At 39.0% G+C, this 13,194-nt stretch overlaps 1 protein-coding gene across 1 annotated transcript in view; it reads right to left on the bottom strand.

Annotated features, from left to right (window-relative positions):
* The window catches only part of LOC101048629 (putative uncharacterized protein CLLU1-AS1), a gene marked incomplete at its 5' end in the record, with an annotated part of 209,924 nt that overhangs the window by 146,953 nt on the left and 49,777 nt on the right, over positions 1–13,194 (bottom strand). The gene's annotated exons all lie outside the window — the stretch shown is intronic.

The raw sequence follows: 13,194 nt of genomic DNA, 5'->3' as shown, positions 1-13,194 counted from the left end.
AACCAGTGAATGTCATTCAAAAAGGCAAAGGTAGGATTTTTAACTTACTTTCATCAGAATTAGACTTTCATTCTGTGATATACTTTATCCCACTCCCATCATTTTTGCTACCTCAAACTCTCTTAGATCTACCCCAAACCCCTTATTTACAGAGTCTTCAAGTCTCAGAAGCACTTGCATTTATCCTGTCATGTACACAGCCTGACAGTCATACAGGTATTTAAAAAGACTTAAAGGAGACTGAGCCAAACACAATCCTTTCCCGTTCTAAGTGTTACTCTTCTCTAACATTTGAGAATGCTTTTGCCTAGACCACTGGGGCAGATCTATTGTGTCGCTACCTGAGTGATCCCCTAGCAATTAGACATGTCTTTAAAACATGACATTTATTACTTCTTCTTTATCCTGCATTGTAAACTTGAACAATGTCTGGCTTGATGAAAGCAGTGTTTTTACTATCTTGGTTGGATTCCAACCATAACCTTTGAGTAGAGATCAGTCTGGGAAACCTATAAATCTCATTTTAAAAAATAAATCAACTTCTTGCTTTGAGATCTGAGTCGTTTCAAGAATAGCTGGAGTATGTTCTCCATGCGCCCTTGGCCTGAAGATTACATCTTCCCCAAAGTTCCAGCAAGAGCCACCCAGTTAGAATTATAGTCAACAGGATTAGCTAAATGTACTACACCCAAAAGACAAGCAGCAGCTGGATTACTGTCCCACAGCTTACCTGTCGGTAAATGCTGATCTTAGAGTTCTTATTCATATAAACCTCAAAGCCCAGAGGAACTCAAACACCACTCAGACATCATCACAAGAGAATTCTGATGAAGAAATTAACACCTAAATGGACCTGTGTATAACATGTATATATATATATATATATATATATATATATATATATATACACACACACACACGCACACACACACACACACACACACATAAAATTAGTCTAAATTTGTGAGACCCAATGAAGAGATTCATCCAGGCCATCAACAGCTTGCTGTAAGCCTTTGCTGTCTTCAGTAACCAGCATGTGAATTTCAGGGTGATGCCAATGGAGAGAAAGATTCAAGGCTTCCTTCCCTTTAAGAGTCTTATAATCGATCCGACTTTCAAGATGGCCGCCTAAGAACAGCTCAGGACTTCAGCTCCCAGTGAAAGTGCAGAGGGTGAGTGGACGCCGCATTTCCAGACGAACTCTTATTGCCCACAGACCAGGAGATACCCAGGCAGAGGGGTCGCCAGCGTCACAGTCCCAGCCGGTGCGGCTGTTTTGGCCCCCGCGGGGCTGATTCCGCCCGCGCGGCTGCTGTGACCACTCCCTGTTGCTGCGGTTCTCCGTACAAAAGCCACTGGTCTGGGAGCCCTCTTAGCTGGCGAGCAGAGCCTTGAGACGGCAGAATAGCCCATTCATCTGAAATAGCGAGTCAGGCCAGGAGATTCCTAGGCAAAAAATCCGCCAGGAGCAGGCGCCGCGGTTCGAGCCGACTCCGTGAGTCGCAGCACGGGAGATCCCGGCGCCTTTTCAACAAGCGACCGGAACGCGGGGTCGTTCAACTTAAAAGAAAAGACTCTGAGTCAGGGAGCCAGGTGATCAGGCTCGGTTGGTCCCACCCCTCCACCCCCAACAACAACGAAAACAAAAACAGTAATTGGAAACCCTCTGGGTTGAGCCCATCAAACCGAGCACAGCTGAACCGGGACGGTCCGGCTCCGTGGGGGAGGGGCTTCCACCATTACTGAGACTCTCCACCACTACGGAGGCAGGCTGCCGTTGCCGAGGCAACTCGCCGTTGCCGAGGCAACCTGCCACAACAGAGAGAGTCCGCCATAACAGAGGCGGGGCCACCATTGCCCAGACAGTTCTAACTACGCCCATATAAAAAGGACTACAGGGAAGAGCTCAGGGCAGCTGGGCGGAGCCCACAGCAGCTCAGCAAAGCCCCTGCGGGCAGGCAGAGGCTAGGCGTGCTGCTAGCTGGGCGGGTCCGACCTGAAAAAAAAAAAAAAAAAAAATCAAAAAAGGCAGTAGTGCAACGGAAACTCATAAAGCTCCAACTCCCTGGGACAGAGACAGACAACAGGTGGATAAACCCACAAAAATGGGTAGAAACCAGCGTAAAAAGGATGAAAACTCCCGAAACCAGAACACCTCTCCTCCTAAAAGTGATCACAACTCCTCACCAGCAAGGGAACCAGACCGGATGGAGAAGGAGGGTGATGAAATGACAGAATCAGACTTCAGAAGATGGGTAGTAAGAAACTACAATGAGCTAAAAGAACATGTTCTAACCCATCGCAAAGAAAATAGGAACCTTGAAAAAAGATTGGACGAACTGCTGACGAGAATGGACAGCATAGAGAGGAGAATAAGTGACTTGATGGAGCTGAAAAACGCAACACGAGAACTTCGTGAAGCATGCACAAGCTTCAACAGCCGAATTGACCAAGCAGAAGAAAGGATATCAGAGGTCGAAGACCAACTCAATGAAATAAAAAGAGAAGGCAAGAACAGAGAAAAAAGCGCAAAAAGGAATGAACAAAATCTTCAAGAAATGTGGGACTATGTGAAAAGACCTAATCTACGTCTGATAGGTGTACCTGAATGTGATGAAGAGAATGAATCCAAGCTGGAAAATACTCTTCAGGATATTATCCAGGAAAACTTCCCCAACCTAGCAAGGCAGACCAATATTCAAATCCAGGAAATACAGAGAACACCACAGAGATATTCCTCAAGAAGAGCAACCCCAAGGCACATAATCGTCAGATTCACCAGGGTTGAAATGAAAGAGAAAATGCTAAGGGCAGCCAGAGAGAAAGGTCGGGTTACCCACAAAGGGAAGCCCATTAGACTCACAGCAGATCTCTCAGCAGAAACCCTACAAGCCAGAAGAGAGTGGGGGCCAATATTCAACATCCTTAAAGAAAAGAACTTTCAACCCAGAATCTCCTATCCAGCCAAACTCAGCTTCATAAGTGAAGGAAAAATAAAATCCTTTGTGAACAAGCAAGCACTCAGAGATTTCATCACCACCAAACCTGCTCTACAAGAACTCCTGAAAGAGGCTCTACACATATAAAGGAACAACCAGTACCAGCCACTCCAAAAACACACCAAATGGTAAAAAAGCAGCAACACAATCAAGAATCTGCATCAACTAACCAACAAAACAGCCAGGTAGCATCAAAATGACAGCATCAAATTCACACATAACAATACTATCCCTAAATGTCAATGGACTAAATGCCCCAATCAAAAGACACAGACTGGCAAATTGGATAAAAAGCCAAAACCCATCAGTGTGCTGTATCCAGGAAACCCATCTTACATGCAAGGATACACAAAGGCTCAAAATAAAGGGATGGAGGAAGATCTACCAAGCAAATGGAGAGCAAAAAAAGGCAGGAGTTGCAATTCTCATCTCTGATAAAATAGACTTTAAAGCAACAAAGATCAAAAGAGACAAAGAAGGACATTACATAATGGTAAAAGGATCACTGCAACAAGAAGAGCTAACGATCCTAAATATATATGCACCCAATACAGGAGCACCCAGATACATAAGGCAAGTTCTTAATGACTTACAAAGAGACTTAGACTCCCACACAATAATAGTGGGAGACTTTAACACCCCATTGTCAATATTAGACAGATCAACCAGACAGAAAATCAACAAGGATATCCAGGACCTGAACACAGACCTGGAACGAGCAAACCTAATAGACATTTACAGAACTCTCCACCCCAAATCCACAAAATATACATTCTTCTCAGCACCACATCACACCTACTCTAAAATTGACCACATAATTGGCAATAAATCACTCCTCAGAAAATGCAAAAGAACAGAAATCATAACAAACAGTCTCTCAGACCACAGTGCAATCGAGTTAGAACTCAGAATGCAGAAACTAACTCAGAACCGCACAGCTTCATGGAAACTGAACAACTTGCTCTTGAATGTTGACTGGATAAACAATGAAATGAAGGCAGAAATAAAGATGTTCTTCGAAACCAATGAGAACGAAGACACAACATACCAGAATCTCTGGGACACATTTAAAGCAGTCTCTAGAGGAAAATATATAGCAATGAGTGCCCACATGAGAAGAAAGGAGAGATCTAAAATTGACACCCTATCATCAAAATTGAAAGAGCTAGAGGAGCAAGATCAAAAAAACTCAAAACCTAGCAGAAGACAGGAAATAACTAAGATCAGAGCAGAACTGAAGGAAATAGAGACACAAAAAACTCTTCAAAAAATCAATAAATCCAGGAGCTGGTTTTTTGAAAAGATCAACAAAATAGACAGACCACTAGCCAGATTAATAAAAAAGAAAAGAGAGAATAACCAAATTGATGCAATAAAAAACGATAAAGGGGATATCACCACAGATTCCACAGAAATCCAAACCATCATCAGAGATTATTACAAACAACTCTATGCACATAAACTAGTAAACCTGGAAGAAATGGATAAATTCCTGGACACCTGCAACCTCCCAAGCCTAAACCTGGAAGAAGCCGAAACCCTGAATAGACCAATAACATGGTCTGAAGTCGAGGCAGCAATAAAGAGCCTACCACCCAAAAAAAGCCCAGGTCCAGATGGGTTCACAGCGGAATTCTACCAGACATACAAAGAGGAGCTGATACCATTCCTTCTGAAACTATTCCAGACAATCCAAAAAGAGGGAATCCTTCCCAAATCATTTTACGAGACAAACATCATCCTGATACCAAAACCCGGCAGAGACTCAACAAGAAAAGAAAATTTCAGGCCAATATCCATGATGAACATAGATGCAAAAATCTTCAATAAAATACTGGCAAACCGATTGCAACAGCATATCAAAAAGCTCATCCACCATGATCAAGTAGGATTCATCCCGGGGATGCAAGGCTGGTTCAACATACGCAAGTCCATAAACGTAATTCACCACATAAACAGAACCAAAGACAAAAACCACATGATTATCTCGATTGATGCAGAGAAGGCTTTTGACAAAATTCAACAACCCTTTATGCTAAAAACCCTCAATAAACTAGGTATTGACGGAACGTATCTCAAAACAATAAAAGCTATTTACGACAAACCAACAGCCAATATCATACTGAATGGGCAAAAACTGGAAGCATTCCCTTTGAAATCTGGCACTAGACAAGGATGCCCTCTCTCACCACTCCTATTCAATATAGTACTGGAAGTTCTAGCCAGAGCAATCAGGCAAGAAAAAGAAATAAAGGGTATCCAAATTGGAAAGGAGGAAATCAAATTGTCTCTATTTGCAGATGACATGATTGTATATCTGGAAGACCCCATCATCTCAGCCCAAAATCTCCTGAAACTGATAAACAACTTCAGCAAAGTCTCAGGATACAAAATCAACGTGCAAAAATCACAAGCATTCCTATACACCAGTAATAGACTTCAAGAGAGCCAAATCAAGAACGAACTGCCATTCACAATTGCTACAAAGAGAATAAAGTACCTAGGAATACAACTAACAAGGAACATAAAGGACCTCTTCAAGGAGAACTACAAGCCATTGCTCAACGAAATAAGAGAGGATACAAACAGATGGAGAAACATTCCATGTTCATGGTTAGGAAGAATCAACATCGTGAAAATGGCCATACTGCCCAAAGTAATTTACAGATTCAACGCTATTCCCATCAAGCTACCAATGACCTTCTTCACAGAACTGGAAAAAAACACCTTAAACTTCATATGGAACCAAAAGAGAGCCCGCATAGCCAAGTCAATTCTAAGCAAAAAGAACAAAGCAGGAGGCATCACACTACCGGACTTCAAACTATACTACAAGGCTACAGTAATTAAAACAGCATGGTACTGGTACCAAAACAGAGATATAGACCAATGGAACAGAACAGAGGCCTCACAGGAAATACAACATACCCACAACCATCTGATCTTCGACAAACCTGACAAAAACAAGCAATGGGGAAAGGACTCCCTGTTTAATAAATGGTGTTGGGAAAACTGGCTAGCCATGTGCAGAAAGCAGAAACAGGACCCCTTCCTGACACCTTACACCAAAATTAACTCCAGATGGATTAAAGACTTAAACATCAGACCTAATACCATAAAAACCTTAGAAGAAAATCTAGGCAAAACCATTCAGGACATAGGTGTAGGCAAGGACTTCATGACCAAAACGCCAAAAGCAATGGCAACAAAAGCCAAAATAGACAAATGGGACCTAATCAAACTCCACAGCTTCTGCACGGCAAAAGAAACAGTCAGTAGAGTGAATCGGCAACCAACAGAATGGGAAAAAATTTTTGCAGCCTACCCATCTGACAAGGGGCTGATATCCAGAATTTACAAAGAACTAAAGCAGATCTACAAGAAAAAAACAAACAAGCCCATTCAAAAATGGGCAAAGGATATGAACAGATACTTTACAAAAGAAGACATACAGGAGGCCAACAAACATATGAAAAAATGCTCATCATCACTGGTCATCAGAGAAATGCAAATCAAAACCACATTGAGATACCATCTCACACCAGTTAGAATGGCGATCATTAAAAAATCGGGAAACAACAGATGCTGGAGAGGATGTGGAGAAATAGGAACACTTTTACACTGTTGGTGGGAATGTAAATTAATTCAACCATTGTGGAAGACAGTGTGGTGATTCCTCAAGGACCTAAAAATAGAAATCCCATTTGACCCAGCAATCCCATTACTGGGTATATATCCAAAGGATTATAAATCATTCTACTACAAGGACACGTGCACACGAATGTTCATTGCAGCACTGTTTACAATAGCAAAGACCTGGAACCAACCCAAATGCCCAACAATGATAGACTGGATAGGGAAAATGTGGTACATATACACCATGGAATATTATGCAGCCATCAAAAACGATGAGTTCACGTCCTTTATAGGGACATGGATGAACCTGGAAACCATCATTCTCAGCAAACTGACACAAGAGCAGAAAATCAAACACCGTATATTCTCGCTCATAGGCGGGTGTTGAACAATGAGAACACATGGACACAGGGAGGGGAGCACTACACACTGGGGTCTGTTGGGGGGGAATGGGGGAGGGGCGGGGGGTGGGGAGGTGGGAAGAGATAGCATGGGGAGAAATGACAGATACAGGTGAGGGGACGGAAGGCAGCAAAGCACACTGCCATGTGTGTACCTATGCAACAATCTTGCATGTTCATCACATGTACCCCAAAACCTAAAATGCAATAAATAAAAAAAAAAAGTAAAAAAAAAAAAAAAAAAAAAAAAAAAAAGAGTCTTATAATCAAACTAGTCCGAGAAAGCTAGTTTGGCAAAAGTCAAGGGAAGAACGGGGATACGGAAATACCTATTAAACTACATGGCTACTTAAGCATTAGTCCTGCAGGCCAATTATTTGCTGAGAAAAGGAGAACCCAATCAGTTACTTTAGGAGCTAGATTTTTCTGTGGCCCCAGATATTCCTATTGTGTTGTGTGTCCTTCCAAGGATTGGCATCTGCACTGCAAAATGCCCAAGCATCTTAAAGTACAGTATGTCTTATAGTATTGGTTCATTTAAAGCAGCTTATTCAAATATCTTAATTCTTTAAAGCTAGAAAAGAGACAAAGAGAAATATAAGCTATCAATTTCATCTTCAGAATGTTTCATCAGCTCAGTAGTTAATGATAATATTTCAATAGTAATAAGATAAGGCAAAGATGAAAATAATAACTGCAAATACACACATTTCAGACAAAAAAAATCACAGCCCAATTAAAATCACAAATTAAAATTTTGATATCTCACTCTCTCTGTCTTTTAAGAAGCAATTTGCCTCAACCGCAACACAAGTTGAACCACTTAAATTGCAGTGGCAAAATCAAAGCTTTGCTCTGAATATTGGAGCCGAGATCTATTTCGCTACAAATCTTATAAAATTATCCCCAATTCTAGGACATCCAGCTACAGCATTAGAAAACCTTATGTCTCTTTTTGTATAATGCAATGAATTTTAAACAGTCTGTTATTCTATTGCAACCTTTTTTACTGGTAATGGTCAGTGGAATTGAGCAGAGTGGAACAGACATTTGGAAATTTGTAAACAGAGCATTTTTTTTTAAGAGCTCGATTTAAATGGTTAAGTAGTTACAAAAGAGTTCTCAGAGGCTACAAAATTATATCAGATCCTTATATGAACTCCTAGTTCACTCTTGTTTTAAATCTAAATTCTTTAAACTTGCCATTTGGTAATGCTTAAACCAAAGGGAAAAAAAAGCTCAGGAAAACAAAACAGAACACTGACAGTTTTAAAATACCAACAATTTTTCATGGACAAAGAATAAAACAACTGCATAGTAGACTAAAACCTTCTCAGATAAAAATCAATATTTGTATCCAACTTTGGGGCCAGTTAAGAGAACTATCTGCTTATGACATCAGCCCTGGAAATGTACCTGTAAATATCCACATTAGTGATGCTTCATCCACCAGTTTCTTATAACCAACATGATCCAATTCAGTAGCTACCACAACTGATCCAAATTGCCCTAGGGGAAATTATGCAAGTTTCTACTCCTAAGCACAGCCATCAAAAAAAGTAGAAACCATCTCTGACCAAAAGAACTGGGTCACGCAATGAGAGGTGGCACCATTCTCTTTAATATCATTAACTCTTGATTTTTAAGGAAACATGGTTCCCATAGGCCTAAGAGAGTTTCTTAAATGTGACCTACATTCAAGCATAATTATCTTTCTTCCCCAATTGGCAAACATACACTACATAATCTTGTTGTAAAATCCCATAATTAATACAGTTTTGAATGTTATGAGCCAAATTATCTGACCTAAAATATAGTAAAATATATAATAGTCGAAGACAATTAAAATTGTCTGATTGCACCTTGGCCTTTCCTCCATTACTTTGGAAAAAACAGCTTTTCTTTTATGCAACATGATTTATTTTATCAGTATAAGTTATCCATAGAGTTTGATGAGAGAAGTTGTGACTGTCATATCTTTATCAAATATTCAGGACCAGTTTTAAATATTATCAAAATGTACAACCAAGCTGAAAACTAAAGCAGTGCACATGATGCCCTGTGGAAGTAGAAATTTATTCTGTAAACAGATTACCTTATTTATTTATGGTGTTGTATTTATTTGGTTTTATCAAGTGTTGTCTAAGAGACATAGTGTAGCATGAGAGATAAACAAATTTACAAGCATAAAACAAACAATCTCACTAAAAAGTGGGCAAAGAAGGTAAACAGACACTTTTCAAAAGAAGATATACATGTGACCAACAAGCCTATGAAAGAATATTCAACATCACTGATCATTAGATAAATACAAATTAAAACCACTATGAGATACTGTCTCACACCAGTCAGAACGGCTATTATTAAAAAGTCAAAAAATAACAGATGCTGGTAAGGCTGCAGAGAAAAGGAAACATGTATACAATGCTGATGGGAATGTAGATTAGTTCTGCCACTGTAGAAAGTAGTTTGGTAATTTCTCAAAGAACTTAAAACAGAACTACCATGCAACCCAACAATCCCATTATTGGGTACAACATACTCAAAGGAATATAAACCCGTCTACCATAAAGACACATGGACAAATGTTTATTGCAGCACTATTCACAATAGCAAAGACAGAGAATCAACCTAGGTGCTCATCAATGGTAGACTGGATAAAGAGAATGTGGTACATACTTGTCATGGAATACTACACAGCCTTAAAAAAGAACATGTCCTTTGTAGCAACATGGATGGAGGCCATTCTCCTAAGTGAACTAACACAGAAACAGAAAACAGAAAACTAAATACCATATATTATCCTTTTTAAGTTGGAGCTAAATATTGAGTACACATGGACACAAAGAAGAAAACAGTAGACACTGGGGATACTTGAGGGTGGAAGGTGGGAGGAGGATGAGGATTGAAAACTACCCATTCAGGTACCATGCCTATTACCTGGGTGATGACACAATCTATATACAAAACTCTCCTGATGTATGCAATTTATCTATATACAAACTTGCACATGTACTGCTGAACCTAAATTTGGATCTAATCAGGTCAACATTCACCAGTTTTATTATCTTAAGCTTATCATTTAACTCTCTTAGAATCTCCATTTCTCATCTGTAAAATGAGATGGGTGGCAATGCCTATTTACAGAGCTGTTTTTAGAAAAAACATAATAATTGAAGTAAGTTACAACCTGAAAAATATTTTTTAAATGTTTGACCTTTTTGTACCTTAAAATACTGAGAAAATTGTCAGAGAAATGGTACATGCCTAAAGGCACCTTACACGAATGCACTAAAAACATGTGTTTACAAATGAGGTGGACTATAAATAAATAATAAATGTGTGTCTAGAAATTTCAGGTCAGACAAATGTGTATTTAAAAATTAACATGGACTGCAGATAAAGATGGCAGATTATGTACATGTGTCTATATTCTCTTCCATCCAAAAGTCTATTAAAATGTTAGTAAAGGAATGCAAATAGGTACAAACTCACAAGGTAAAATAAGAATAAGAAGTGGTTATAAACTGATAAAAGATTTCAACAAATTTTTGGAAGATGAAAAGTAGAGACAGGCTAACAGATGAAAAGCGTCCAAATGGGTTAGCTTAGAGCAAAATAAACGGGGTGGAGGGTTAGTGACAGCAATGGAGATAGGTTGCCTAGAAGAAGCATGAGATGCTCAGAAATCTGAAAACTGGAATACCATAGGAGTGGGAGTGAGACATAAGGCTAAAATGCAGAAGAAATCCATCAAGTCTACTTATGAAACAGCTGATTTCACCTCAGTTTAAGTCACAACCCCAGTCATGGCATTTGCTTTGCCCTAAAATGTGAACAGAAAACCAAAGATTCCCATATACTTGGAATAAATTCTGATATGAGACACTCTAATCAAGTTAAACAAAAAAAGCTGATTCCAAAATAGAACGCCACATTACAAAAAAAAAAAAAAAAAAAAAAAGACATTTTTGCGGAAATTCTGACATCCTTAAAAAGATTCAAGAATACATTGCTTTCATTAGACAAGAAAGGGATACTATGAAAAAAGAACAAACTAATATTTAAAAGGTTTCATCGCCAACATAAAAAGGAGAAATACATTTTAAAAATATAAAATTCAGAAGAGTCTCCCAGAAGATGAAATAAAAATAGAGAAAAGATCAAACCACTCATGAAGTCTTTGCCTGTGCCTATGTCCTGAATGAAAAGCAATGACAACAAAAGCCAAAATTGACAAATGGGATCTGATTAAACTAAAGAGCTTCTGCACAGCTAAAGAAACTATCATCAGAGTGAACAGGTAACCTACAGAATGGAAGAAAATTTTTACAATCTATCCATCTGACAAAGGGCTAATATCCAGAATCTACAAAGAACTTAAATTTACAAGAAAAAAAAAAAATAAAAAAATAATCCCACCAAAAAGTGGGTGAAGGATATGAACACACTTCTCAAAGAAGACATTTATGTGGCCAAGAAACATATTTTAAAAAGCTCATTGTCACTGGTCATTAGAGAAATGCAAAGCAAAACCACAAGATACCATCTCACCCCAGTTAGAATGGCGATCATTAAAAAGTCAGGAGACAACAGATACTGGAGAGGATGTGGAGAAATAGGAATGCTTTTATACCACTTGCGGGAGTGTAAATTAGTTCAACCATTGTGGAAGACAATTTAGCAATTCCTTAGGATCTAAAACCAGAAATAGCATTTGACCCAGCAATCCCATTACTAGGTATATACCCAAAGGATTATAAATCATTCTACTATAAAGACACATGCACACATATGTTTATGGCAGCACTGTTCATAATAGCAAAGACTTGGAACCAACCCAAAGCCCATCAATTATAGACTAGATAAAGAAAATGTGGCACATATATACCATGGAATACTATGCAGCCATAAAAAAGGATGAGTTCATGTCCTTTTCAGGGAGATGGATGAAGCTGGAAACTATCATTCTCAGTAAACTAACACAGGAACATAAAAGCAAACACCTCATGTTCTCACTCGTAAGTGGGAGATAAACAGTGAGAACACATGGACACAGGTAGGGGAACATCATACATTGGGGCCTGTCAGGGGGTTGGGGGCCGGGGGAGGGAAAGCATTAGGAGAAATACCTAATTTAGGGAACATCATACATTGGGGCCTGTCAGGGGGTTGGGGGCCAGGGGAGGGAAAGCATTAGGAGAAATACTTAATTTAGAGGACCAGTTGATGGGTGCAGCAAACCACCATGGCATGTGTATACTTATGTAACAAACCTGCACATTCTGCACATGTATCTTGGAACTAAAAGTATTTAAAAAAATAGACAATATTGGTTATTATTTTGCTGTTAAAATAAAAGATCAAGCCAGGAAGACTAACACATAACCAACAGGAATTATGAAAAACAAGTAACAAAACTGGAGGGAAGCAAATTGCTAATTTGAATTACACAAGAGCTTCTGTTCAGTTGAAAGCCTTAAGATTTCAGACTGGAAGAACCCACCAGTGGCTGTAAAATGACTTCCACCTACGATCATGGCTGAAAGAAAAAAGCAGAAAGGAAAAACAGATCATATCATCTGCCAAAGAATGACAAGTAAGCTGGCATTAAATTTCATATTAGCAAACTAAACGCTCAGGAAAAAGGAATCATGCTTCTGAGGAAAACATATTTTTAATCTATATTCTCTATGCTTAATTAAATTACTATATAAGTGTGAACACAGATCATATTTGCATGTACTGATTTTCACACATTCAAAGAATCGGAAAAGTTGTGTTGAGTATGTCTTTCAACAAACGGCTGGAGTTTCACAAATGAGGAAAGCGACCCAACAAAGCAGTGACAATTGTATAGGAGGCCTAGACAACAAGTACAGACAGAGTGAGAAGACAAAGCACTCTTCCAGAAGCAGCTTTGGAAGAAGGAACTTTCTGGAAAAATTTTAACCAAATCTCTGGCTGAATGGACAAAAAAATTGAGCACATAATAAAGGCAAATAGTACTTCCAAAAAGCCAGTTAACAACCTCAGAAAAATTAAAAGCCGTACAAGACAGGAAAGATAACAGCACACTACCTGAGACTGTGATAGACAATACTGCATTGTGGCCCCATGTAAACACTCTTTATTGATTTACGAAGTTACAGATA

This window comes from Saimiri boliviensis, chromosome 7, assembly GCF_048565385.1.
Source record: "Saimiri boliviensis isolate mSaiBol1 chromosome 7, mSaiBol1.pri, whole genome shotgun sequence".
NCBI classification, from domain to species: Eukaryota; Metazoa; Chordata; class Mammalia; order Primates; family Cebidae; genus Saimiri; species Saimiri boliviensis.
Note: the sequence above shows the minus strand (reverse complement) of the source record. Positions and strands in the feature narration are given on the sequence as shown.